This window comes from Mustela lutreola, chromosome X (assembly GCF_030435805.1).
Source record: "Mustela lutreola isolate mMusLut2 chromosome X, mMusLut2.pri, whole genome shotgun sequence".
NCBI classification, from domain to species: domain Eukaryota; kingdom Metazoa; phylum Chordata; class Mammalia; order Carnivora; family Mustelidae; genus Mustela; species Mustela lutreola.
This window is the reverse complement of record NC_081308.1, coordinates 35,697,016-35,722,866: the sequence shown is the minus strand read 5'-3', so window position 1 is coordinate 35,722,866 and position 25,851 is coordinate 35,697,016. Positions and strand designations below refer to the sequence as shown.

Here is a 25,851-nt window from a genome sequence, read left to right as displayed (position 1 = left end):
TACTCAGCGCCCCGGTCCCCAAGAGGGGACACTCTGAGGCAGGCGCCCTGAACCCGGTGGCCCATGGAGAGGTAGCTTTCTTGATGATGCTTCCTTCCCTTCCCCTGCTCACCTCCCCAGCTCCACTCGGTTCCTCCAAATAAACCAGTTCTGCTCACATTTCCGAGTCTGCTTCTGAGGGAGCTCAAAGTAGGTCAGAATGGAAAGGAAGAACGGGGGAGTCTGGAAAACCCCCGAGGGGGAGAGTACACAGACCTGGTGACTACCGCTTACACAGAAGAAAAAAGAAAGAAAAGGTGTTCTATTCACGTCCCTCACGTTTTCAAAAAAAAAACCTCCCAACTCCAGCTTCCCTCCCCTAAGAACAGTCTGTTTTTCCAGAAAAGCAACAATGTGCTAACTGAACATAGCCATCTGCAAGTGAAAAGATTTCCCAACGAATGGAGGTCTCTGGGCCGGCCCACCTGACTTGGCCTGGCCCTGCCCTGCTCTGCCCTACCCTGCCCAGCCCTGCTCTGCCCTGCCCTGCCCTGCCCGGCCTCACCCTCCCTACCCTGATCTGCCTGGCCAGGAAAGTGTCTCTGGGAGCTCCTCACCTGCTGCCTCCCCCTGGGCTGCACCCCAGGATGGGGGTGGGCACTGCGAGCTAGGGAAGACAGAACCTTCCTGAAGGTTCAGGCTCCCCAGCCCTCCCTTCCTCCCCTCTGCACCCTCTCACAGACATGTCAGGGATCTGGGATCTCCAGATTCCTTATGCAAGAGGGGCCCTCCGGGACATGTGGTCCTTGGCCATCTGAAGAGCAGGCTTTAAGGAGACTACCACCATAGTTGGCTGTGGTTGGTTTGGAGGACTTTTGATGGCTTGACTTTATTTCCTGGTCTAGCCCCACCCCACAGCTCTGTTCCAGAGGTGGCCCGGGGGGAAGAAATAGAAAACCTGGGCCATAACACAATCTGCCAATTCTGCTAAGGAGAGGCCTCTACCCCGTGGCCCTCTCTCTGTAAGAGGGTGCTTTGAGGGAACTGGTCTGGACTAGGGAATGAGCCAGGAAAGGCTAGTGGGCCTCAGGGAGCACGGGGGGTGTACCCGGGCAACTCAGCTCTCTCCCAGGGGTCTCCCGAGGCATCTTCCTTCTACCTCCCCACCACAGGACGAGGGTGACATCGGGCCGCCTGAGCCGGTGCTTCTGGGTGGGGCTTCTGAGTGCTGAAGTGGAAAGGGCCCCTGAGGGAGTGATGGGGCAAAGGTGACTCCTGGGCCTGCCAGGACTGTGCCACATGCCCTGTCACGCAACTCTCACGTTAACCTTGTGAATGGGGCTCTGCTGTCCCCATTTCACATAGGAGGAAACAGAGTCATCCAACCAAGGCCAACAAAACCAAGAGGTGAAGAAGCCAGGTCTTGAACCCAGAGCTTCTTGGCTTTGGAGCCCACGCCTGTGCTTTTGGCACAAAATCTTAACACTGCCTCTCTGGGGTTCTAAGAGCCGGGTACCAGGTCCCGCAGGGGACACCAGAGGAGCTGGGAGTCGCCTCACACCGTGAAAATTCAGTGTGTTCGTCAGTGAAGGAAGGCAAGAAGGACTCCCCAAGGTCTTCCACTCCCAACCCTGCATGTGCAGAAGGTTCTGTGGGCTAGCAGGTAAATGGCTCTGTAGTGGGCCAGAGCAGTCGGCCTCAAATATGGGCTGGGCATCATTTCTAAAGACTCAAGGTAGCTGGTTTCTGATGGATCAGCCCCGGCTCCCCCCTGCACCCCTTTCCCCAACCCCAGGAGCATCTGTATCTGCCGGCGGCGAAGCTGACTGGATCAGGCCAGGTTCTAGGCACATGACAATTCCAGTTATCCACTTCTGCATAATAAGTGCCTCCAGTCATGAGTGCCCTACAGCAACTGTTTTATGATATGCTATAATTTCACGGGTCAGGAATTCGGGTAGGGTTTGATTGTGAAACTCTTGTCCTCAATGCATTGAGGGAGGTCTCGCTGGTATTTAGCTGGCAGGTGGATTGTTCTGGAGTCTTCACTCAGATATGTAGAGCCTTGGCAGGGATGGCTGGCAGGCCAGGCTCAGCTCGCCCTGTCCACCAGAATGGCCTTTCCAGCATGGGGTCTCAAGATACCTGGAATTCTCCTATGATGACCGGGGGCTCCTAAAGTGAGTGTTAGAGAGAACTGGGAGGAAGCTGCATGGCCTCTTAGGACTCTAAAGCCTCAGAAGTAACATGGGGGGCCTTAGCCACCATCTCTGGGTTGAAGCAGTCACAAGCCCACCTGCATTCAAGGGGAAAGGCCGTCAATCCCACCTCGTGTTGGCAAGAGTGGCAAAGAATTAAGGTCACGTTTTAGAAGTGTCATAATGGCCTAGCTGTCCAAGTTTGTCCAAGTTTGCCCTCCACATCCCCACTCCTCCCATCGTCCTTCTCCTGTGCCGCAATCCAACCAGCCAGGCAGCCAATGCCCACCTCTCTCAGGAATGAGCTGAAACACTCATTCATCATTAATTGTCAGAGACTTCACATGTTACTCCCTGGAGTGGCATTTTCACTTGAAAACTGTGGCCTGAGAATGGCATGGCATAACCAAAGGAATGCATTGCTAATGGTGGAATTTCAGGCATTTACCACAGGCTGGTCGGGGATATATTTTTCGACCCAGGGACTTTCCTGGTGCAGGCAGCTGGCTGTTCAGTCTACCCTGAACCCATAAACATCAGACTGTTATCACTGGGGCTCTGAAGGCAGCCTGGACAGTAGCTTCCACGCTTCCACACAGTGGTTCCCTAGCCTTTACTGTGAATCAGCACCCACACGAAGGAGAAGGGGAGCAGGTGATGTTTCTTGGCTACTCTGGTGGCCAGCTCGGAACTCCACAGAATCAGTGCCCCACAGTGTAAAAGGGCAGAGAAGAAAGAGAGTGGCATGTGTGAAATTCAAGTTTGTTTGAAAGTTTAAATATTTCTGTAGCATTGGCTCCCTTGGAGCCTCCCCAAAACAGGTTCTAGAATAATGACTTGATGTAGAACAGGCTAACCTCAAGCCCAGAGAGGAGAAGAAGCTTGCACAACTACACACACACACACACACACACACTCTCTCTCTCTCTCTCTCTCTCTCTCTATCACACCAGAACTTTATCTTAAAATTAGTTTTCTTTGTTGGGTTTGACCTGATGTCATGATAAAGTAGGTACGGTCAGTGTACTTCAGTTGTTCAGATAAATTTCCACACAGATTTCTTAACATCTCTCCCTTCCTGCCACCAACCTTTTTTTTTTTTTTTTTTCCTTTTAAAGATTTTATTTATTTTAGAGAGAGAGAATGGGGAGGGGCAGAAGGAGGAGGGAGAGGGAGAGAGATAATCTTAAGCGGACTCCATGCTGGGCACAGAGCCGGACATGGGGCTCAAACCTACCACCCTGAGATCATGACCTGAGCCTAAACCAAGAGTCAAAGTTGGACATTTAACCGACTGAGCCACCCAGATGCCCCCTCCCCCAACCTTTTTAAACCTAAGCTCACAGTACTTAGTTTTAGGGGGAGAGGTTCAGAGACATCTGGGAGGTTTTGAAGGGAGGCACCAAAGACATCATGGGTATTCAGCAAGCACTTACTATGCACAAGCACCCTTCCTTTTTCCATGTTTTGACTCTAACAATCACAAGAGCTGGTTTGGTGAGTGTGGTTAAGGGGGCTCTGCCCTTGAAGGGTGAGGGGCTCTGGGCTACTGGAAAAGCAAAACTAAAGCCCCTTGTTGCAAAACTCACGAGAGGATGGGGCACCTGGGTGGCCCAGTGGGTTGGGCCTCTGCCTTTGGCTCAGGTCATGATCTCAGGGTTCTGGGATCGAGCCCCGCATCGGGTTCCCTGCTGAGCGGGGAGCCTGCTTCCCCACTCCCCCAGCCTGCCTCTCTGCCTACTTGTGATCTCTGTCTGTCAGATAAATAAATAAAATCTAAAAAAAAAAAAAAAAAAAAAAAACCCTCACGAGAGGAGTTGGGATGGGGATGGCAGTGCTCAGTGCTCAGGCTTCTTTACCCCTTTCCCCTTGTGCACCCTGCAGCCACAAAGGGAGCTCCATGGGCCTCACTGTGTAGACCAAATGCTTCTAGGACACACGAGGGCTGCCTGTGTCATTAACCGTGGAAGCGCCAGGCCCTGGTACAGGCCCTTGCTCTGTGGTTGAGAAGAGCAGAGAGCCTGTGCCTGGACTGCACCGTGTAGACAGCATTGGTGTTGGGTGGAGAGCTAGTTACAGGAACCAGGAGACCCGACATCTGGTCCCAGCTTTGCCGTAACTTGCTGCAGAATCCTGGGCCTCTCACTTATCTCTTTCTGAGTTTCTGTTTCTTCATCTAGAAACTTGCATTATTTGACCTCCAAGATCCCACCAGCCCTGAAATCCTATGATTCTGAGATGAATCATAAAAGTGAGTCAACAAAACCTCTCAAACCACAGGATCAGTTGAAGTCAGGGAGGGTAAGAAAGCAGAGAGAGGGAAGAAGTCACTCTAAGACAGTTCGGGAACAGGACAGGTAGATGAAGTCGTGGTATTTTCCATCTGTGGAAGCACTGTACGCACCAAAAATACCTCTCTGCTCTACAGGATTATGAGTCAAAACCCCTTTGATGGGGATGAATTTCTGACCGCGTAACAATTTCCATCCGGAAAGATTTAAATGCAAACCCTCCTAGGACAGACAATTTTTTCACTGACTTAAATTTATACTAAGGTGTAAATGAGTGACCTGAGATTTATTCCAGAGTAGGTTTTGAAGAATGGGAGACTGGATCTTGAGGTTTGAAGACAGAAGAAAGAACACCCCCAAGAGTAGGGCCTATAAAAGAGCGCAATAATGTGATTATTCTACAGGCCAATGTTGCCTTTTCCACCACTACCCCCCGCCCCCACCCTCTCCGCTTGAGACAAAGGAGCCACCTTCATGAGATTTCTGGTTTTGAGAACCAGAGGACAAGAGGAGAGGCCGATTAAACTGAGGTGTTGGGGAGGTGCCTGGAGGAGCTTTGTCTGCTAAGCCTGCCTTTTGCCCAGGTAACCAGCCAGAAAGACGACCTTCTTTCCTCAAGGGCTGGGAGGGAGGCACAGGGTCCAGCTGGCCAGGAGCCCGAGGCAGAGGGGCACACGGATGGAAGCCAGGATGTGCTGAGCTGGGAGGTCGGCCACTGCCCGTGCACGGCCCCACATACATTTTGTGCCTTCGGTGTCCTCACCTTGTAGGAAAGTAGTCGCTTGTGTTCTAACCAGCTGTCCCTGTGTGGGATGTTGCCCATGATTTACTAAAGGGGGAGAACATTTGTTTCTTAACACAGATGTCCAAGGGAGCCTCACTGATGAATGGCAGAGGCTTCAGCTCCGAGGCTGCTGGGAGCGCTGGCGCCGGTGGCGGCCACAATGCTCTGAGCCTCTGAGAGGGAGGGAAGAAGAGGCTGGAGCCCAGAGCCCCTGGGGGGACACAGGGCCATGGCCAGAGGAGGGATGGGGCCATCTGTGCTTGTCCCCCTGCTCCGTCAGCCCAGACTCCAGTGGGGGCCCCTGGCCGCCAACAGGTCTGAGAGAGAGAGAGAGGTGTGGCAAGCCAGTGGCCGTGGTGGCACACATGGGAATCAGGCTGCCTTTCCAAACAGTGGGCCAGTCACTCAAGCTGTGTTTCTTGGTTTCCTGGCTGGACAGGCAGGAATAATTCACGCCATTGTGGGGTCTGGTGTGAAGATGCGTATCCGGCCCGACGAGTGCCCGACAGCCCACAGCCACAGCCGCTCGTCCTCCTCTCCCACGGGATGCGACCACATGCTTCGGGATTGGGTGGGGTGCCCCACCCCGGCCCCTGCTCTTCCACAGTACTCCTCCCTACTTCCTCAGCCCCTGGCTTCTATTCCTTGCCCTTTGCTGCTCTGCACTCCCGGGGCACCCATGGCTTTGCCACATCCCCCAGCTGAAACCCCAGGGCACGGTGCTCCCCAGCCCTGGGTGATGCTCAGGGGGGCAGGATGGTCTCGGGGCAACACTGTTCTTGAGGGGGCACCCTGGTGAGCTGGCAGGGGTTTGAGGGGTCTGGAGGCTGAGGTTCAATACAAGCATTCTGCCAAAGCAGCTGTCAGCACTGCGGCTGGGGAAGATCCCGATGGGACCGTGAGAGTGGCCGGACTCCAAGCTCCAGACCCGTCCAGTTTCTGCAGCAGCACCCAGTGCTGGGAGCAGTACTCGCTGTGTGGGGGTCAGGGACCCGCAAAGCCTGAGTGATGGAGGGATGTGCCCCTGGGGATTGTGAAGGGCCCCGGGCCCCAGGAGAGGAACTCCAGAGGGAGGGCTCTGGAAGTACCCAGGAGACGGAGGGAGCAGCAGAAAAACAGGACTCCCTTAAGGAGCCTGTGTCCAGGGCAGGGGCTTGGCTGCGAAGACTCGTTTCCAGAGACCTGGGCTCATGGAAGGAGGTGACAGAGCTGGCCTGAGTCACCAGCAGCTTCACGTCCTTCCTGTCCCCTGCTTTGCCCACTATCGATGGCACCACATAAAGGCAAAAGGTTTTGGAGAGCTGGTATGGAGATGGACCGCTCGGGAAAGCCAGTCACTGGAACAGCTCCAGGTGCACAATGCGTGCTTATTAATAACCAGCAACGGTGTGTGTTGGGGGGGTATTTATGGAGAAGCGCAGCGGTGATGTCACTTTTACCAGCAGAAGACTCCATGGTTTTTATTTTGTTCCCCAACCCCAAGGCCATTATGGGCTTTGGATCTCCATGGACAAAGCAGAAAAACCTGGGCTTCCGTGCTGTGCAGTTTGCCCACCCTGGATTCTGTGGCTGCCCTTGCAGCATGAAAGAAGGGTTCTTCCCTAGCAACATCATTTCGACAGCACTGGGGTAGAAGCAGCAAGAGACCAACTCTGGCCTCCTATTTATGAAAACAATAGCTCAAGTTTATGGTATTAACAGTAAGCACCGCCGCTTCAGTTCTCCTTGGAACCTCTCTCCACACACGTATACACGCACACACACATGAATACACAAACACATATACACGTACACACATATAAACACACGCTTAAAAACACATAAACACACACGTAAATATGCACACACAATACAATGCATATAAATACACACATATACACACAGAAACACACACATAAATACACACACATATATACACATAAGCACACACATAAATACAAACATATAAACACACATATAAATACACAGATACATAAAAAAACAGACACACATCCCAACACCAAACACAAGCGCAAATTCATACACAGAAAGGCACACAGATTCAGAGGTGCCCATGTACATGTATGATCCACATCTCTATGAAAATGTAGAGTCTTGGTTTGGAGAAGAAAAGCAGACTAAGAAAACCTACTCTTTAGGAAGTAACTGTGGGGGCGCCTGGGGGGCTCAGACGGTTAAGCCTCCGCCTTCGGCTGTGGTCATGATTCCAAGGTCCTGGGATTGAGCCCCGCATCAGGCTCTCTGCTCAGTGCGGAGTCTGCTTCCCACCCCCCCACCTGCTGCTCTCCCTACTTGTGCTCTCTCAATCTCTCTGTCAAAAAAAGTCTTTAAAAAAAAAAAATAAATAAAACATAAAAAAAAAAGAGAGAGAGAAAAGGAAGGAAGGAAGGAACTGTTCCAGATATTTTAAGCAGAAAGGGATTTAAGACAGGGGAGTGAGTGCTTACAGAATCATTGGAAGGAGTGTTCATTCCCTGAAGCCACCCCACCAAATGACCACAGACTGAGTGGCTTCAAATAACAGAAATGGATTCTCTCCACCATTCTGGAGGCCAGAAGTCTGACATCAAAGGGACATCCTTTGCCTCTCCCAGCTTCTGGTGGCTGTCCACATTCTTTGCGGGCTGGATCAGTCCATCCTGCCTCTGTCTCCACATGGCTTTCTCCTCTCCTAAGTTTTCTCCTCTTCCATCTGGATCCGAGCTCCTGTCATTGGATTTAGCACCCACCTGGGGAATCCAGGATCATCTGCTCCCAAGATCGCAACTTTATTACATCTGCGAAGACCTTTTCGCCGAGTAAGGCCCCATGCATAGGTTCCAGGGGTTAGGACATGGCCCCAGCTTTTGGGAGGGCACCATTCAATCCACAACAGAGGGCTGTTGTCGAAACTCTAGGCCAGGTCCCCAAGAATGACTCTCAGAAGCCTGCAGGACTGACCTGCTGAGGAGCCGCCATCTTTGCCACGTGCAGAAAGGCCAGGAGCCACCGTCAGAGCGGCCATGTTTAAAACCCCACAGCTGTGAGCCCAGCATCAGGAAGTGGCCTCTGCTGCTCCAGCAATGGTCTCTGAACACTGACAAAACTGGTGAGGGGACAAGGAAATGCTTCGGAAAATTCCGTATCTCTTGAGCCCATCCTTTGCCAGGCAGAGTTGACTACACAGAGTAGATGGCCATGGGGAGATCCTGTTTGTTGTACATGAGCTTTCACTCACGTAATTTCTAGGAAAACCTTCTGACTGTCATTCGGGGAGCCACCCTATATAAGCTATTTATGGCTGTGTAACTAGTTATCCCCAGACTTTGTGACTTCAAACAACAACAACCATTTCTCATGGTTGCATGAATTGACCAGGCTCAGCAGGGTGATGTTTCTGTTCCTCCTGGTGGCTGGAGGCCCCACCGGTTTGGATGGCCAAAGACGAGCCCACCCACACAGCTGGCAGACAGAGCTGGTGCTGGCCGGGAGATCAGCTGGGGATATTGGCCAGAGCTCCTTGACTCTCCCCAACACGGGCCTCTCTACGTGGCTTCTTGGACACGTGTTCCAAGTATGAAAAAGCAGAATCTGCAGACTTCCTAAGACCCAGCCTTGAAATGTACGGTGTTATGTCTACTGTACTTTTTGGGTCCAAACGAGGCACAAGCCTGGCCTAGACGTAAGGAAATGGGAGACCACCCCTCAGTGGCAGGAGTGGCAAAGCATTTGGGACCAGCTGTAATTCGCTACTCTCCCTTATTCTCAACTCACGTGGTCCTGGTGGAGCTGGAGGGGGCCTGGCCTATCAGAACAGTTCTTCCCCAACATCAATGTTGGGATGAGGGGTGGCCACGTGATACAAGTCCAGCCGAAATGGCAATCAGACTCACTTTGGAGGCTTTTGTTAAGAGCTCTCGGGAGACTATCCTCCTGACTTTCCATGCCGAACTTGAAGCACCATGAATATGAGACGCTGTTTCCATCTTGCTGGGACACCAAGTCTAAGAGCCAGGAGGAGGGAGAGGGAGAAACTGAGTCCAGATGACACTTCCTGAATAAAGCGAAGCTGCTTCCGACTTGGACAGCTTGTGGGCCTCCCCGAACTGATCCTGCAGCCAGGGAAATGTGCCATGAAAGCAGGTTGGGGCTCTACTTGTCCTTCCTCAGATGGAGTTCAGCCGGCCGTATGACCATTGATTAGGAAGCAGGTACAAGGACCATGCCATAACCTGTTCCTGCAGGCTTGGTAACGTCCCACTCTGTCCTTGGGCCCTCCAATGGGCACTTTGCATGCTGAGTCTGCTCAGAGGCAGGAGCATGATCTTTTGGCAGGGGTGGCCACACTTCTGGGGGGATCAGGCGCCCAGTCCTCTGAAAATGGAGGCTGCCAGGCAGCTCTGCCACTAGCCTTGCTCCGACCAGGGCTCAGAACCTGGAATCTTAACTGTCTTCATATTTCTAAGATCTTAATGTTAAGCAACCCTCTGGAATAGATTTAGATAGGGATATTCAAAGTCCTTGTGTAGCTACTTCTGGAGTGTGGGTCCCTGATTAGGTTTTTCTAGTTGCTATCTAACTGCCCCTAACACACATATGCAGACAGATACTCACACTAACACACACACACTACATAGAGAAAGATGCTTTAGAATGAATCGTCACCCAAAGAGTAGGACACCATTCTGGATTTTTTAAGATGCTCCCTTTCCCCTTGATCGCATTGAGGGGGAAAGTAGATGATGAACAATGGAGTCTTTGAGCCAATCAGGGGAAGCCCTGTGATGTGAGGGACCCTTGTCCTGGGGTCCTTGGAGAGGCGCCAGGTATCCCGAAATCCATTGAATCATAAGGAAAACAAGTTGTATCACGGCATATGTACGTTCGAGGTGTGGGGGGTGGGGAGGTGGCAGCTTCTATCAGATTCTCAGATTTTCCTGAGACCCAGAGGTGTTAAGAATCTCTGAACTAGGCACGGTTGGGGGGAGGAGGTGTAAAGAAGCAATCTGCGTGGAGATAGCCTGGGGAAGCTTTAGCAGTTTCCTCGTAGAGTCGGATCTAACGGTCCATGACTGGGGCTCTGCAAAGAACATTTCAAAATAATCATGGGGGGCGGGGTGGTCAGAGAGTGGATTAAACCTTGAGCTTTTCGGAAGCACTGGCGCTTTGGGAATATGTTTCTTTTTAATTTTTGGAAGCTTCAAATTGTAGTAAAAACCACATGCTGTAAAATTTACCGTCTTAACCATTTTTAAGAGCACAATTCAGCAGTGTTAAATATATTCGCATCGCTGTGCAACAGATTCCCAGAACTTTTTCATCTCCCCAAATCATCGAACAACTCCCTCTCCACCCCCTCCCCGCAGCCCTTGGCAACCACTCTTCTGCTTGCAGCTCTGCAAATCTGACTACACCAGGGATCTCATCTAAGGGGAGTCATGCGGTGTTTGGCCCGTTGTAACTGGCTTATTTCACTTAACGTCACGTTTTTAAGGTGTACCCATGTCGTAGCAGGTGCCGGAAGCTGAATGATATTCCACTGTATGGCTAAACCACATTGTGTTTATCTATTCATCCGGCGGTGGACATTTGGGTTGCTGTCGCTTCTTGGCTACTGTGAATAATGCTGCTATGTACATGGGTGTGAGAAATATCTCTTCGAGTCTCTGCTTTCAATTCTTTTGGATAAATACCCAGAAGTGGAATTGCTGGATCATATGGCTGTTCTATTTTTAATTTTTTGAGGAACCACCATACTGTTTCCATAGTGGTAGAAGCAATAGCGTTTTTAGCTGAACCTAGAGCAGGGTCACTCAGAGTAAGGCACAGAAATTCTGGTGTCTTTCTAAAAACAGCTTTTTCTCGGGGCACTGTGATGGCTCAGTGGGTTAAGAGTCTGCCTTTGGCTCAGGTTGTGATTCCAGGGATCAAGTTCCCCCATGGGGCTCTCTGCTCAGCGGGGAGCCTGCTTTTCCCTCTCCCACTCCCCCTGCTTGTGTTCCCTCTCTCGTGGTCTCTCTCTGTCAAATAAAATCTTTAAAAAAAAAAATTTAAAACTATCCTTTTCTTTTCTTTTCTTTTCTTTCTATGGTATGTGAAGGCAGTATGGAACAGTGGCTAGGGGCAGTTAGAGAGAGCCGAGTTCGAATTTCAACTCTTCTACTAACCGGCTCTGTGACGATCTCTTTACTCCATTAGCTACTTAGCTATGAAATGGTAATAGCAGTCCTCGGGATGCAGGACTGTCCTAAGGATTAAATAGGATCAAGTACAGGTCGCTAAGGATCTAGAGACCCAGAGCAGCTGGTTCTCTTGTTCAGGAAAACACATCGCTGTTTTCATGAAGAAGAATCAGAGCCAGGCAGCATCTGGAACAGAGAGGCTGGGACAAAGGGAGATGACTTGCTCTGGGAACAAAGTCGTAAGAATTCCACAGGCAGGCTGAGGCTCTCCCAGGATGGACGGAATCACACACCTTTGGCAACAGGGTCAGAATTCAACTTCCCACACTCCTGCTGGGGTGCCTGGAAGTCTCCCTTTGCCACATATCTCTCCAGACCTCACAACTCACACCTCCAGGAGTGGGAGCATTCTCCAGGCGGCCAGGAGAAGGTTCCCCAGAGGCCTGACGGGTCCCAGGACCTCCCCAAGGGCAGGGAGGGCAGACCTCTAAGTCACCCTGAGCAGTGTGGTGGCTGACTGATGGTCCCACCTTGCCTGGCCTGACGCCCGTGGCTGCCTCTTGAGTTAGGCACGTGGGGTGTGGGCATCAGAGACTCTCACCAGGACTCACATCCCAAATTGGTGCCTATGTGTGTGCGTGTGACAGAGAGAGAGAGAGCAAGAGACGGAGAGAAGGTGTGGCACCCCCATCTCGTCTCAGCAGAAAGCCAACAAAATACCCCTCCTTCTCTTTTGACAATTCTTCACAGAGCCTTTTCCTTCCCGGAAGGTTTTATTGAAGATGGGAGCGTGTCCCCGAGCATCTCTTCTGCCTGCTCCCCACCTCCAAGGACAAGAGAAAACCAAGAAGATGAAAAGGAAAAACAAGAGAGAGAGGAAAAAGGAAGAGACAGGGAAAGAAGAATCCATTCCCTCCTCTCAGTCAAGGTCAACAACCTGGACTTTCTGGGCGGCTCTGGCCATTGCTGCCTCCAGCCTTGAACTAGCTCTCTGAAGGTTCAAGTCCCCAGAGCCAGGTCCGGGGCGCCTCTCTCTGCATCTTTAGGGGTGATTAAGTAGGCAGCCGGTAGGCAGCAAATAACTCAAGAGAGGAGCAGGAAGTATTTTGATGAATTGAACATTTGTTTTCAGAACAGACTGGTGATCAGGTAAACACTCTAAGTGTTCATGAGTGGGAAGAGCTACCAAATTATAGAAAACACTGCCTGTGCGCTCCGTGGGCCCGTTCTCAGCCTCATCACCGATTCCTTCCACACTCCTCCTAAGCATTACTTTCTTGTCAACAGTCAGCCCGGAGGAGGAGCCTGAAGATCCTAGGAGTGCGTGCTCTCCAAACAAGTTGTTTTTCATCAGAAAATTGGAGACTTTTCCTTGAAAAACAACGGCCTATGGCACCGATTAGGCAGTGGGATGGGGGTTCTTCTTGAAGGCAGCGACTCTGAGGGAAGGCCCTCTGCGCAGCACACAGAGCACACAGACACCCGCTCAAATGTACAGAGAGCCCTGGGTCGACTCTCAGGGGCGGGGGGCTGGGCCTCTCAGGAGCGCTGGCTCCTCACTATAAACAGTGTCCGAAGTCGGAGCCACTTTACTCCTTGTCGCCTCCAATCTTGACGTCAGAGCCTGATCAAAACTCTCTCCTTAGCTTTCCACCCAGCAACTGGGGACTTCTAGAAGATGAGCCTTCTGATTTGCCCATTTTTGGAAAGATACATGTACAAGGCTGCTCACTGGTACGTTGTTCTTTACAAAAAGCTGGAAGCGTCCGAAACGGATGTGAAGTGATCCGAAGTCCTTCCATACGTGCCCCTAGAGAAAGATCTGTGAGCCCCACTGCCGGCTGGAGAAAGTTTGGTGCAGACCACTGTGTGACTACACAGTCCCAGTGTTAGCTGGGTTTCCCCTCGTAGCAGAGCTACAGACAAGAATCTGCCTGCAGGTCATTATGTGGGAGGTGACTTGGGAAGCACGGTGAGGGAAGAGAGGACTGAGCCAGGGTGGGGAGGTCAGGTCAACAAAGGGCAGGTCAGCGAGCAGGTTCCCACTGGGGCAATTGGGGCTCAGTCCCATGGGGACCCACTGAGAATGCGTGTGGAACAAGCATCAGGATCCAGCTACCAAGGGGCAAGGAGGCTGGGGTACTTATCTATCACCTCCGGCCACTCATTCATGTCTCAGGGCCTCCAGCCAGCCCCAAGGGCCACTGAGCACCTCCTTGGCCAGAAAGTATGCTCATGCAGAGAGATCCAGAAGGAGGTAGGCTTTGAGCCCAATGTCTGTAGGTGCCTCTCGAGGTGGGTGGGGGTGATCCGGGGAATGTGAGTGGTCCAGCGGCATCTACTGTGGTCCTATTTATGTATTAAAAAAAATCCAAATTTATAGAGATCATATATATGCTTGGGAAAACTCTAGGGATGTAGGCCTGGAGACCTAGGGCATATACTGCCCAAGGGTACATTGCACCTTGAATCCTTCTGTGCGGGCGGGGGCTGTCTGGGTGGCTCAGTCAGCGAAGCATCTGCTTTCAGTTTAGGTCAAGATCCCAGGGTCCTGGGATCGATCTCCGCGTTGAGGTCCTTGCTCAGTGGGGAGCCTACTACTCTCTCTCCCTCTGCCCCTTATCCCACGCATTCTCTCTTTCTCTTTCTCTCAAATACATAAATAAATAAATAAAATCTTTAAAAAAAAAAATAGAACCCTTCTGTTGCATTTATTTTTGTTAAAAACAAAAACAAATAGATCCACATCTGACTGAAATAATTCAAAACCTGATTAATCATTTTAAAACCACTCTGTACAGCAGCTAAAGCCCTGACTTAGTGCTTCTGCTTTCCTTGAGTCTCTTTCAGGATCAAACAATAATTCCTCACATGTCTTATGTGCTGTCTGTACACCAAGCGCAGTGCAAGCCTTTTCACGTGCCCAGTGACACCCCTGGGAAGTGGGAACTGAAGTTCCAACTTTATTATTTTTTTTAAAGATTATATTTATTTGTTTGAGAGAGGAGAGACACAGAGAGTCTGAAAGAGCACATGTGTGCACAAGCAGGGAAGGGACAGAGGCAGAGGGAGAAGCAGATCCCCCCCGCTGATCAGGGAGCCAAAGAGGGGCTCGATCCCATGACCCTGAGATCCTGACCTGAGTCAAAGGCAGATGCTTCATCAACTGAGCCCCTGAGGCGCCTGTGAAATTTCAGCTTTAGAGATGGGGACACCAAGGCTTAAAGAACCTAGCTTTCATTTGCTTAAGGTCATACAATGAGAGTGTACTTCCATGCGTGGAATCAGAATTTGAACCAGACCTGCCTGTCTCCTGAGCCTGTGTCCGCAGGCACCATGAAACTTCCAGAGGTTCTCCTCCTATCTTCTCTTTCATTCTTCAGGCCAACTGCTTTCCAGGCCCTACCCAGTGTTTTAGGAGCTTCTGGTCCCTGTCAGCCTTTTCCCAGCTGCCGTGCCCCAGACACAATGGAGAGAATGGAGGGTGGGGGTAGGGTGGGGTCAGTGCTTGGAATGGAGCCATTTCCCTCTGGTATGGACTCAGTCGTGTCCTCCCCCCCTCCAAAATATATGTTGAAGTCTGAACCCTCCCAGACCCCAGAATGCTATTTGGAAGGGAGGGTCTTTACCGAGGTCATTGAGTTTAAAATGAGGTCAGGCGGGTAGGCCCTAATCCTGTGCGACAAGTGTCATTGCAGAAAAGGGGAAATTTGACCTTGGACTTGTAGCCCCCAGTACAGGGGGACAGTACACTTCTACTGTTTATGCCTCTCAGTTCCCAGTACTTTGTTCCGGCAGCCCCGGAAAACAAATCTGCCCTTTTTCAAAGCTGTCACTCCTTGTCACTCTCCATTCTAGCAAGTATGAGCCTCCCACCCCAATGCAGGAATCTAGGGAAAGAGGGGTGAAGGCACTCTGTATAGCACTGGGAGTCCTCACCCCACCTCTGACTTTTCCCCCCAAGTGGGCTGAAGTGTCTTGTTGCTGCTAAGAGAACATCTAGAAACGAATAGCTCTAGCCAAAGGCTTCCAGAATCACATAATACTTCTTCCTGGCTTTGATGGCTGAATGAAGGAATGAGTGAATGAATGAAGTCATAAATCTCTAATGCCTTTGGCCTGACTCCAACTAGAAGCATGTCTGCTTACGAAATTTTGGCCCGCAAACTCTGGTGGAAAGCTAAGCACCAGAAAAAAATGGATATCCTCTCTGCTGCCAAGAACAGGTGAAGTGAGTGATGGTCCCTTTGGATTAGTGAACAAATGGGTTCAAGGTCAGGCTCCAACCTGTTCACAAAGTGATGCATGTCTGCGTTTCCCTTACTCCTCTTCCCCTCCTTATTGCAAACCTTTTTTTTTTTTTTTTAATATTTTATTTATTTATTTGACAGACAGAGATTACAAGCAGGCAGAGAGGCAGGCAGGGAGAGAGGGGGAAGCAGGCTCCCCGCCGAGCAGAGAGCCCGATGTGGGGCTCCATCCCAGGACCCTGGGATCATGACCCGAGCCGAAGGCAGAGGCTTTAAGCCACTGAGCCACCCAGGTGCCCCGCAAACCTTTTTTAAAGGGTAACATACATAAAATATACACCTCCTGGGTGTAGAAGTGTAACATACATGTAGTAAGTGTATAGCTCAATGAGTTTTTACTAAGTAAATTCAGGTGTCAGCCAGCACAGAGATCAAGATTTAGAACATTACCACCCCACTCGGATGCCCCCTTCCCACCTCCCATTCCACAGGTTACCAGGCATCTCTCTGGGAGGGGAGTTGCTGGCTCATAGGGTGAGCCCCTATTCAGCTACAGTGGTTACTGCTCAGTTTTCCATAAAGACTGTGTACTTGACTTCTCCTTCCTTTTGATAATCATCCCATTCCTCCCTCACTCACCTCTGCCTTTCTTAAAGCTCTTCTTTTCTTATTTCAAAGCCAGTCACCCAAGCATGGGGAGAGGGGCCTCCTTGGAGCTTAGCAAAGGCGACTGCATTCCCCTTTGCCTGTGTCTGTGTTCTGTTATGGTCTCCAAGTGCCACGAATGTCGCATGTCGCTGCCCCAACACAGATGGGCCCCAGCAGGTAGCTGTGCGTGTGTATAAGGAATGCGGTTTCTGTATGCTGGCCTTGCCTGGTCTGCCTACCTTGCAGAATGATTTTCCATTACATAAGGCTCTGCAAAAGGCCTTGAGTTGCCGAGAGGAAAGGCCCCGCACAAAATGCAAACTAACAAAAGCACTGATATCAAAGAATGGGGGAAATCCATCATGCCCTTGTCACTGGAAGGGGCCCGTTATCTGACGGTTGCTGGCAGATTCGTCCCTACTTTACCTAAAAGGCAGGATCTGCAGGCTAGAAACAGCCTCCTGGCCCTCAGCCTGGCCAAACACTCAATAATTTGCCTATCAATTAAGCCCAAGAAGCGGGGGTTGGGGGGTGGGGGGGTGAGCTAGAGAGAGGGAGAAAGGCAGGTAGTCAAGCAAACAGGTCTGGTTTGTGGCAAAGCCTCTTGGATCAACCTTATTCTAGCTCTTCGAAATGACTCACTTAGAAGTGTTCAGTTTGGGGGAGGGGGCTGGCTGGCTCAGTCCGTAAAGCAGCTGACCCTTGATTTTTGGCTTGGATCATGATCCTGGGGTCCTGGGATGGAGCCCCAGATCTGGCTCTTTGTTCAGCAGGGAGTCTGCTTGAGGATTCTCTTTCCCTCTCTCTCCCCCTCTGCCCTACTCTCCCCCCCAAATAGATAAATAAATAAATAAATAAATCTTATAAAAAGATAAAGAATTGTTTGTGCATCCATGAAATGGGCCTAATTGAGCCAAAGAGTACTCAGAGTATTCAGCTTATACTTTATAGAGATTCTTAAAGACTTTATAGAGATTCTTTAAGACCAATTGCATAAAAAGCATAAAGCACTTGGCAGTTGCAGACTGCAAGGGGGCAAAACCGAGATGCTTAGGACAGATGTCACAGTGGCACCTGTGGCCCAGGCAGGTGGTAATGATGGATACACAGGCGGGTGGAGGAGGGGACTGTGTTGCACAAGCGGGGGCATTTTTAACATAGAATACAGTGTGACAGGTGCCCCCCCACTGCAGAAGGAAGACCGTCTCATCAGAAACAGTCTCAGCAGCCATCGTCTGGGCCCTGCCCACACCTCCCTGCCCACCCGGAGGCCACCTGCAGATAGCTCCTGGACACAGTGACTGCCCTGGGACGGTCCCTAGTGCAGAGCAGGGCAAAACTGTCGGGAGCTCAAGGCCCTAGTGTCAACTCCTGATCAACGAGAGAAGGAAGTGGGGGTGTGAACAGCGCAGGTTCACTACCCTTCTGCCGACAACTCTAGAGCCGGGACCCCCACCCTGAGAGTCTCCCAGGGGCTTCGACACACTCAAGTCCCAGATGTCTACCCGCTCCTTGACACACCCCTTATGGGTTTCCTTCCCCTCCCTGTGTCACTTGTGCCCTTGACTGCACTGCCGGGGGTCATCTCATCCCCCCAAAGGACCTACACCCAAGTCTTCATTGTAGGCTCTGCTTTTAGGGGACACTCAGATTAATTCCAAGGCCCCCCCTTCCCCTGTGCACCCCTTCCTAGTCCCGGCTGTCTTAGCTGTCGTCTGTTCTCTCCTGCATCCCCCACCCAGCCTAAGTCACCTCTTGCTGTGCCGGGTTCTCTCCACTGCACCCACCCCCCATTCACCATCATTACAATGAAAGAGTTTCTCTGTAACTTAAGGAAACGGGGAAGTCTACCTTCAGATCCCCCCTCCTAGAGAAGAAGGAATCTAGACCATCCCCTCCCTCAAATCTGGGTGGGCTCTGTGACTTCTTTGACTAATAGAATATGGGGAAAGGAACACTGGGCCATAAAAGCCTGGAAACTTCCATTCCCTGTCTCTTGGAACCCTTACTCTTATAGCTCCCAGGTAAGAAGTCCCACTCTCCTAGACACACCATGTGGAGAGGGCCTGAAGCAGTACAACGAGGGAGAGCAGCCTGGGAAGCCCCACCTTGTGCCCTTTCCCGCTGAGGCACCAGATGTGGTCCACTTTGACCCTCCAGACCAGCCAGGCTGCTAGCAAATACCACGGAGTGATCGCGGCAGATACCAAGAGAAGGAAAAGAATCACCCTACTGAGCCCTGACAAAATTCTGCACCCCAAAGTTGTGCTATATATTTAAAATCGTCTTCTAAAGCTACTAGATTTGGGGGGGGTCATTGATGAGGCAGCAGTAGACACCAGGAATTGCAGGCATTGAGGAAACTGATAATGACTGAAAGAGAAGAGGAAGGGAGAGGAGGAAGGGGTGCAGAGAGAAGCCGGGGAAGAAAGGCAGTTCATGGTTGTTCCCACGAGGCTGTAATGGGGCTGATTAAAGGGGCAGACACCTGCAATGTTCATACCCCCATTCTGAGGACAGCCAGGTCCCTTTTGTATAAGTTACCCCCTATTCTGTGTCATTAAACTACATTATCCTGTTAGCACTGATTGGCTCGGGAATCCACACCCTGGGAAAGACAGAAGGTACCCTGGTTTGAGAACACTGTCCAGCCTGAGCAAGGCCAGTGGGTCCAAGCTGGACGGCGAGAAGCCCAGCAGATCACATTGGCCCACTGGATCCAACTGGACAACTTGAGAGGAAGTGGTAGGAAGCAAGAGAAGCTGGGTCTCAAGAAGGAGGTAGCCTGAGAGTCTGGAAGAGCCGACGACATGGCCTGATGACCAGTCTGCCTCTGGCTGCTGACATTTCCAGAACCCAGGTAGGAGCTTTTGCTTTCGCTCAGCCCTCCAGGTGTTTCTAGAAACCCTAGCACCTGTGCTAGCCTCATTGCATCTTTGCGTTTGATAACTTGGAAGAGCCTAAGAGGATGACAAAATCAAGCGAGCAGCGTGTCTGCACACATATGCCTCAGAAGTGCATTTGTGTGTCCGCGGATTGTGGGTGCGAGCATGTGAGTGAGCAGTTCAACTCGGATCTCTGGCCTTGAACCTAGGAAATTAAATACGATGCCTTATTTCCTCTTAGAAAAGAGATTTTCCTTACAATTTCCCCTGTGGTGGGGTAAAGAGCTGGCTGCTGTTGTTAATTGAAGGGTGAGGGATAAGAGAGTGGTTTTAAATATATTTTTAAGCCTCACAGCCTTTGTTTCAAACAGAATGTTAGTGAGAAGCCAATAAAGCAAGTCCTATAAAAGCCACGATGCTCCCGTTTGGGTGGGGGAAGGGAGGCAGACACACAGTGCCTAATCATGGGCACCTTTGGCTTTGAGGGAGTCCCAGGGGGTTCCTAAGACTCAGTAGAGTTCAGAGGGAGGGAAGAGTGCCCTGGATGAAACTGTAATTCCTGGATTCTAGGCCCCTCTCTGTCACAGACTCTATGACCCAATCTCTCTGAACCTTAGCTTTCTCCATTTTTTTTTTTAAGATTTTATTTATTTGACAGACAGAATGAGAGAGAGAAAGCATGAGAAGAGGGAGGGTTAGAGGGAGAAGCAGACTCCCCCCAAGCAGGGAGCCCAATGCGGGCTCCATACCGGACCTCCAGGATCATGACCTAAGCCAAACACCATCGCTTAACCAACTGAGCCACACCGGTGCAACCCCCTCCCCCGCTTTCTCAACTTTTAAACGGGGACTGTACCCATTAGGATGCTCTCAGCAGAGTATCCAACAAAAGTAAGCTAAACAATAAGAGTATATTAATATCTCACATACAAGAAACTCAGAGGCAGTCTGAGTTTAGTGGCCAAAGAGGTCATCAAGGACCCAGGCCCTTTCTACCTTTCTGTTCTGTCATCTCCTCATGGTCACAAAACGGCTGCTGCTGCTCTAACACCTCATATCTTTACAGCAGCTTTCAAAGGCAGAAAGAACATGGTGTGTGAGGGTGGCTGCAGTCTCCTGAGTCTTTTCTTTCTTTTCAGGAAGAAAAATATTTCTGAAAAATCCCACAACCAGGACTGTCATTAGGTTCTATTGGCCAGGGCATGCATGTCCCTAAAATAAGTCATCGGAGAGTGAGGTTTGTCCCATACCCGGCTTAGGGTAATTATGGATCATCTCCTGGGATTGAGCCCACCTTCCATGAACACCCTGCCATCTGACAGCAGAGCAAAACTGGGCTTTTGTAAGCCAACAACAAGGGAACTAGCTATTGGCAAGCCCAAGGAGATGCACCTGTCTGGCTGGCATCTCTTACATTTTTTGCAGCTGTAAAGGGCCCAACTTTACAGGGAAAATGGGTCAACTAAAAGGGCTAAAGGACACTCGGAATCAAAGTTGTGCCCTAAGGTATTGGGCAGTGGGGCTTACCTCACACAGGTGAGCGTGTTATTACTGCTGGCCGAGAACCTCTGCTTTCCTCAGTGACATGGACTCTGCCCCTCAGGACCAGGCTGCAGGGAGAGAAGATGTGACCCAAGCTGAGAATGTAACTCACAGCCCTGGTTCTCTTCCTCATAGGCAACCTGCACCCTCCCAACTAGGTCTGTCCTCGTGCCTAGGCACAGCAGCCCTTCATAAATACCTTGTACTCATCAGCAAATGCTTCCTTGCTAAGACGTCGACAAATATTAGAAAAGCTGTGGCCACTTCGGAGCACTGATTTTTTTTACCCCCACCCCCTGGCCACAAGACATTGGTCTCCAATTTGTGAATCCAACCTGTTTTGGAATGGTTTGAGAAAACAACTCCTATATGGGGTGCTGGGTGGCTTGGCTGATCAAGCATCCGACTCTTGGTTACGGCTCAGGTCATGATCTCATGGGTTGTAGGATCCAGCCTTGCCTTGGGCTCCGCATTCAACGGGGAGTCTGCTTGGGATTCTCTCCCTCTGCCCCACCTTCTCTAAAATAAATAAACTTTTTAAAAATGATAAAACCATGGGGCACCTGGGTGGCTTGGTGGGTTAAAGCCTCTGCCTTCAGCTCAGGTCATGATCCCAGGGTCCTGGGATCGAGCCCCGCATCGGGCTCTCTGCTCAGTGGGGAGCCTGCTTCCTCCCCTCTCTCTGCTTGCCTCTCTGCCTACTTGTGATTTCTCTCTCTCTGTCAAATAAATAAAATATTTAAAAAAATGATAAAACCAGTATGTATAGTTCTTATGACAAAGGACCCAAGTGCTAGACCCGAATTTACCAGTGAGAAAGCACTGAGGTCCATGGTGGCTATTGATGTGGGGAGGTGGGAATTCACAGCTGATTAAGGTTTTATAGAGGATCTGGGGTGGGATTTTAGGCTGTTGCCAATTGACCTAAGGCAGTTTGGTCTTACAAAAATGAGAAGGTTCTTTTTGGTAGGTCTCTGTAGCCTTCAGTAATTAGAGGTGGGCCAGGGCCTTGGGCCCCTCCCCCACAGTGCCACTAGGTGACTCCTAAGCGAAGTCCTCCACCCCGTCCTCCCCCACGCTCCATGCTCTGAGCCAGCTGTGTGAAGCAATCTTGTGCGGGAAATTCCGTCAAGCTCCAGCCCTTGGTCTTTTTAAGAGTTCCAACAGCCAGCGCCTAGCAGAAAATCTGCCTGAGGCAAACACGAGGGGATTCTTGCAGCGGGATCCTCTAACTTTCTGGTCCAACTCCAGGGGCCCAAAATCCACCCAACCAACAGCTGGATGCACGCAGGGTCCCTTAGGAATCATGCCCACGGGGACATTTGTATGAGAACCACCCACAGGCGTGCCAGACTGTCCACGTCTGCACCTGCCCGCACTGGAATGCAGCTCCCCTTTCTAGCCAATACACCCTTCTAGAAAACCACTGCCTTCACTAGTGAGAACCCATTTCTAAGGCTCTCGAGGCTACCAAACAAGATCTCTGGAGCTGACCGAAGCCCAGGTCCTGGGGGGCTCCAGGAGCGTGGACTTGTGATAAAATGCTAACTGACCACTTCCTAAATGCGCCTCCCCAGTTAGGTCCACCACCGTGTCCTAAAGTCCGCGAAACCTTAGACTTACCTATGACGTGCTAATGACCCCCACGGAACTGACTTTACATTATGCCCGTAACCACTGTGCGTTTCCGGAACGCAAACAAGGCCAAAGCACCTCCGACCACGCAGCGCCCCCTGTGGTGAAGTTTGGAACCTCCCAATTAGAGGGGCAAACGTGCGCCTGGTTCAGCCGGCAGGTTCTTTCCAGATTACAAAGTGTTTTATAGCAAAACAGTGGCCAGAAGGAGGGGCTTCCTGACCTTCCACCTCAATTAGGGCAGTTCCGCTTCCTTGTAAACTCGCACTGGCCCACCAGACTGGACGGCCGTTAACACTTTGTAAACCTCTGTGATGGGTGCTGGAGGGAAGCCGAAAGGGAGGGCAGTAAGAGGAGGGATGGGGAGGAATGGCGGGAGGAATGGCAGGAGGGCGGGAGGAGGGATGGGAAGGGTGGGGAGAGAGATGGGAGGTGGATGACAGGAAGAATGGGGGAGGGGTGGCAGGAAGGATAGGAGAGTGGGAGGAGGGATGGGAAGAGGGGTGGGGGGGTGCTGTTAGGGAGGAGAGGAGGAGATACAGCACGAAAGGAGGCACCTCCCCACACAGTGTGGGGAGGCAGGAGTCCTGAGGAATGCCCCATCCGACCCTGCCTCCGCGCCATCCACCCCCCCCCCCCCTGTGCTCCTGGGAGGCAGGGTGCTGGCTGCTGTGCTCAGGAAGGAAAGACTTAACACGGTCCACAGCCTGCCCTCAGCTGTCAGCCCTTCCCTGAGGCTGAAGAAACCGCCCTGCCCAGGGTCATGCCAGTTCCTAGAGCAGTCCACGCCCAGCGAGATCCATTTCAGGGAAGGGAGGCTCGGAGGCTCGTTCCTCCAGCCCAACTCCCAAGCACACTAAGGAGTCACTGGGGCTCCAGAGCTCTTGATGGGATCCGCTGAGGCTTCTGTCCAGCTAGGATTGTAGTGGTTTTCTCCTCTGCCCGCTCCTGCTTCCAGCTGCTCCCTTCTCCACGTGCCGCTCCTAGGAGCGCTTCCTAAAAACTGTGCCGGGTGCCAGTCTCTCTCGGCATCTACTTCTCTGGAAAACTGACCTGCGGCATCATCAGGGCGGGTCGCTCTGCCTGCCTGAGATCGCGGGAGCTGGGATCGAGCATGCCGGCCCTGGAGCCCAGGACATCTCAAGAGGGGAGTAAAGGGGCAACGACCAGGTTTAACGACCAGCCAGTTTGCAGACCCTGCCTGGACCCCGGCTCCACCTGCCTCTCCCTCTTCCCACCCCCGTGGGCGAGCTCTGCGGGCACAAGACCTAGGTTTCTGGTGTGCGTTCTCAAACCTTCCTTTTCCCTGTGAGCACAGCCTCCCACATCCTGTGGGTTTGCCGGTTTAAAACTTGAGGGGGGCAGGGAGCAGAGGAGAAGAATGCAGACACAGAGGGGGAGGCCAAGACGAGGAAGAGAGTGTGCCTGTGTCTAATATGTAAAGAATGGTCCTTCTTACATGCAAAATGTGACAATGGACCCCCCAAACAGCTCCCTCCTGCCCAGAAAGTGTTAATCCACCTCCTAGCGGGAAGGCTGGCCTCCCCCCAGGCTATTTCCCTGGGCCTGCCTGGCTGGGGATCAGGCCCATTGTTAATAAGTAATGACAGCCCAGCTCCTCCGTGGATTCCCCTGGGGTTTAGTGTCAGAAACGTCTTCCCTCGCTGCCGCTCGAGCTGACAGGCTCCGGCTCCCGGCAGGCAGCTGTGAACACAGGCTAGCCTCCGCCAGGATGCGCCACGACATCGGGCCCAGAGCCCCAGGGCGACGGAGAGGGCGATCATCCCCTCCCTGCTCCCCTTTCAGGTGAGCCGACCTCAGTCGTCTGCGGGGACTGCAGGATCCGCCAGGTCGGGGTGGGGGGGCGGGGGTGGACCCTGGTGGCCTCCTTCAGCAAGGGCTGGGGCCGTGCCCTGGTGAGTGGTAAATTCCCAAAGGCTTCAGCCGGCAGGAGACGGCTGCTTCACCTCAGTCCCTGCCTCTGCTCCTGGGGGAATCGGCTCACGGCTGCTGTTGACGATACTGTTTTCAAGATGCTCCAGTAACTTGGAGCGTTTCCGGTGGCCTTGCTTACTCCTGGGAAGTTCTTTCTTGTGTCTGACTTAAGTAACAGCACACTTAGCACTTCACATTTGCCCAGGAAGAGTTCACGAACTAAAGCATTCTGGAACCTTCTGTATGGTGAGGCCAGCCGACTGGGAGGGGACCACCAGAGAAAAGATAATTGGTTGTACTTACAAATCCCTAGAGGAAGGGGGCATGCCAGGCAAGAGCCTTTAATGTCATTTTCAAGGGAAGGAACGGGCTCTGGGACATGGGGGTGGTCCCTAGCTGTCTGATCAGGGCAGGTGGACAGTGCCCAGGAGCGTGACAGCCGGATAGAGGATCTAGGAATCGGTAATCCTGGGACAGACAGTCCCTTAGAGGTTAGCAGGGCCTCAGATATCAAAGCATCAGAACACAGAAAATCAAAGGCACGGTGAACACAGGTTTCTCTTTTAGCCTTTCACTGTACGTGGTTTATACCGCTTAGAATAACGTTCAGTGTATTTGAAATCCATGTTATCGCACGTTCCTGGCAGCATTGTTATGATATAAAAGAAATGGCCCAAATGTCCATCAGTATGAGAAGGGTTAAGCAAACAGTGGGCTCACCATACTATAACGTAGTATACAGCACACAAAAAGAAAGACATGCCTACGCACACCGATTTCTACTGTTTGGGGAGATGTGCTACAATTTTAAGTGGTGGGATGATTCACATACACGATACGACCGCACTCATGTGAAAACAAAAGGAATGATGACAAAGCTTTAGGTGGTGTACACACGTCCACGTACAGAAGTGAGTAGGAAAACCTGTGTGGAAGAACACCCATCCCAGAGTTAGCGTTGCTACGTCTGTGGAGGGCGTCATGGGTCAGGTTCTTAGGGAGGCAGGCACTAAGATGGAGTCAGGAGTGCCCAGGGTTTCCCCGGGAAGGGAGAAGGGCAGAAGCGGGACTGGGCAGGGGGAGCCGGCAGGTGGCAATGCAGCTCTGAAAAGTCTCTGGGAGCCCCGAGCAAAGGTTGTCACTGGGGGAGGGCTGGCGGGGGGGGGGGGGGAAGTGGCCAGCTCCGAGTGCCACCACCTTGCCCAGCTGTTGGCTGGGTCCACCCGGAGAAGGGCTGGGTGCACTGTGAGGCTGGGGGTGCGGGCACAGGGATCAGAGAAACTCAGGCACACATCTGCCACAGAGGACATGGAGAGTGGGAAGGAGAAGGTGACAGGGAAACTTTGACTTTCATAGCCCTCGACTTTGTACTTGGAGACTGTAACCCTCTGTGTAAGTTATAAGGTTACAAACAGAGGGGCAGAGGAATATTCTAACTGGCTCGTTTCTGTGACTCCTCCCCCTTCTTAGGGCAAGTCCTCGCCTGCCCTCTACAGCTGCCATGGCCCAGGGACCCATCCAGCTGTCTGCAGCTTTTACCCCG

General features: G+C 51.7%; 1 long non-coding RNA gene across 1 annotated transcript in view; it reads right to left on the bottom strand.

The window, feature by feature from the left end:
* Positions 1 to 22,534, bottom strand: part of LOC131821962 (uncharacterized) — a 30,046-nt gene extending 7,512 nt beyond the window's left edge. The window contains exons 1-3 of the long non-coding RNA XR_009350027.1: positions 22,362 to 22,534; positions 20,724 to 20,806; positions 4,748 to 4,837 (exon numbers count right to left, since the gene is read on the bottom strand). This is a non-coding gene — a long non-coding RNA (uncharacterized LOC131821962). The remainder of the gene's footprint in view (positions 1 to 4,747; positions 4,838 to 20,723; positions 20,807 to 22,361) is intronic.
* Between the last annotated feature and the right edge of the window lie 3,317 nt (positions 22,535 to 25,851).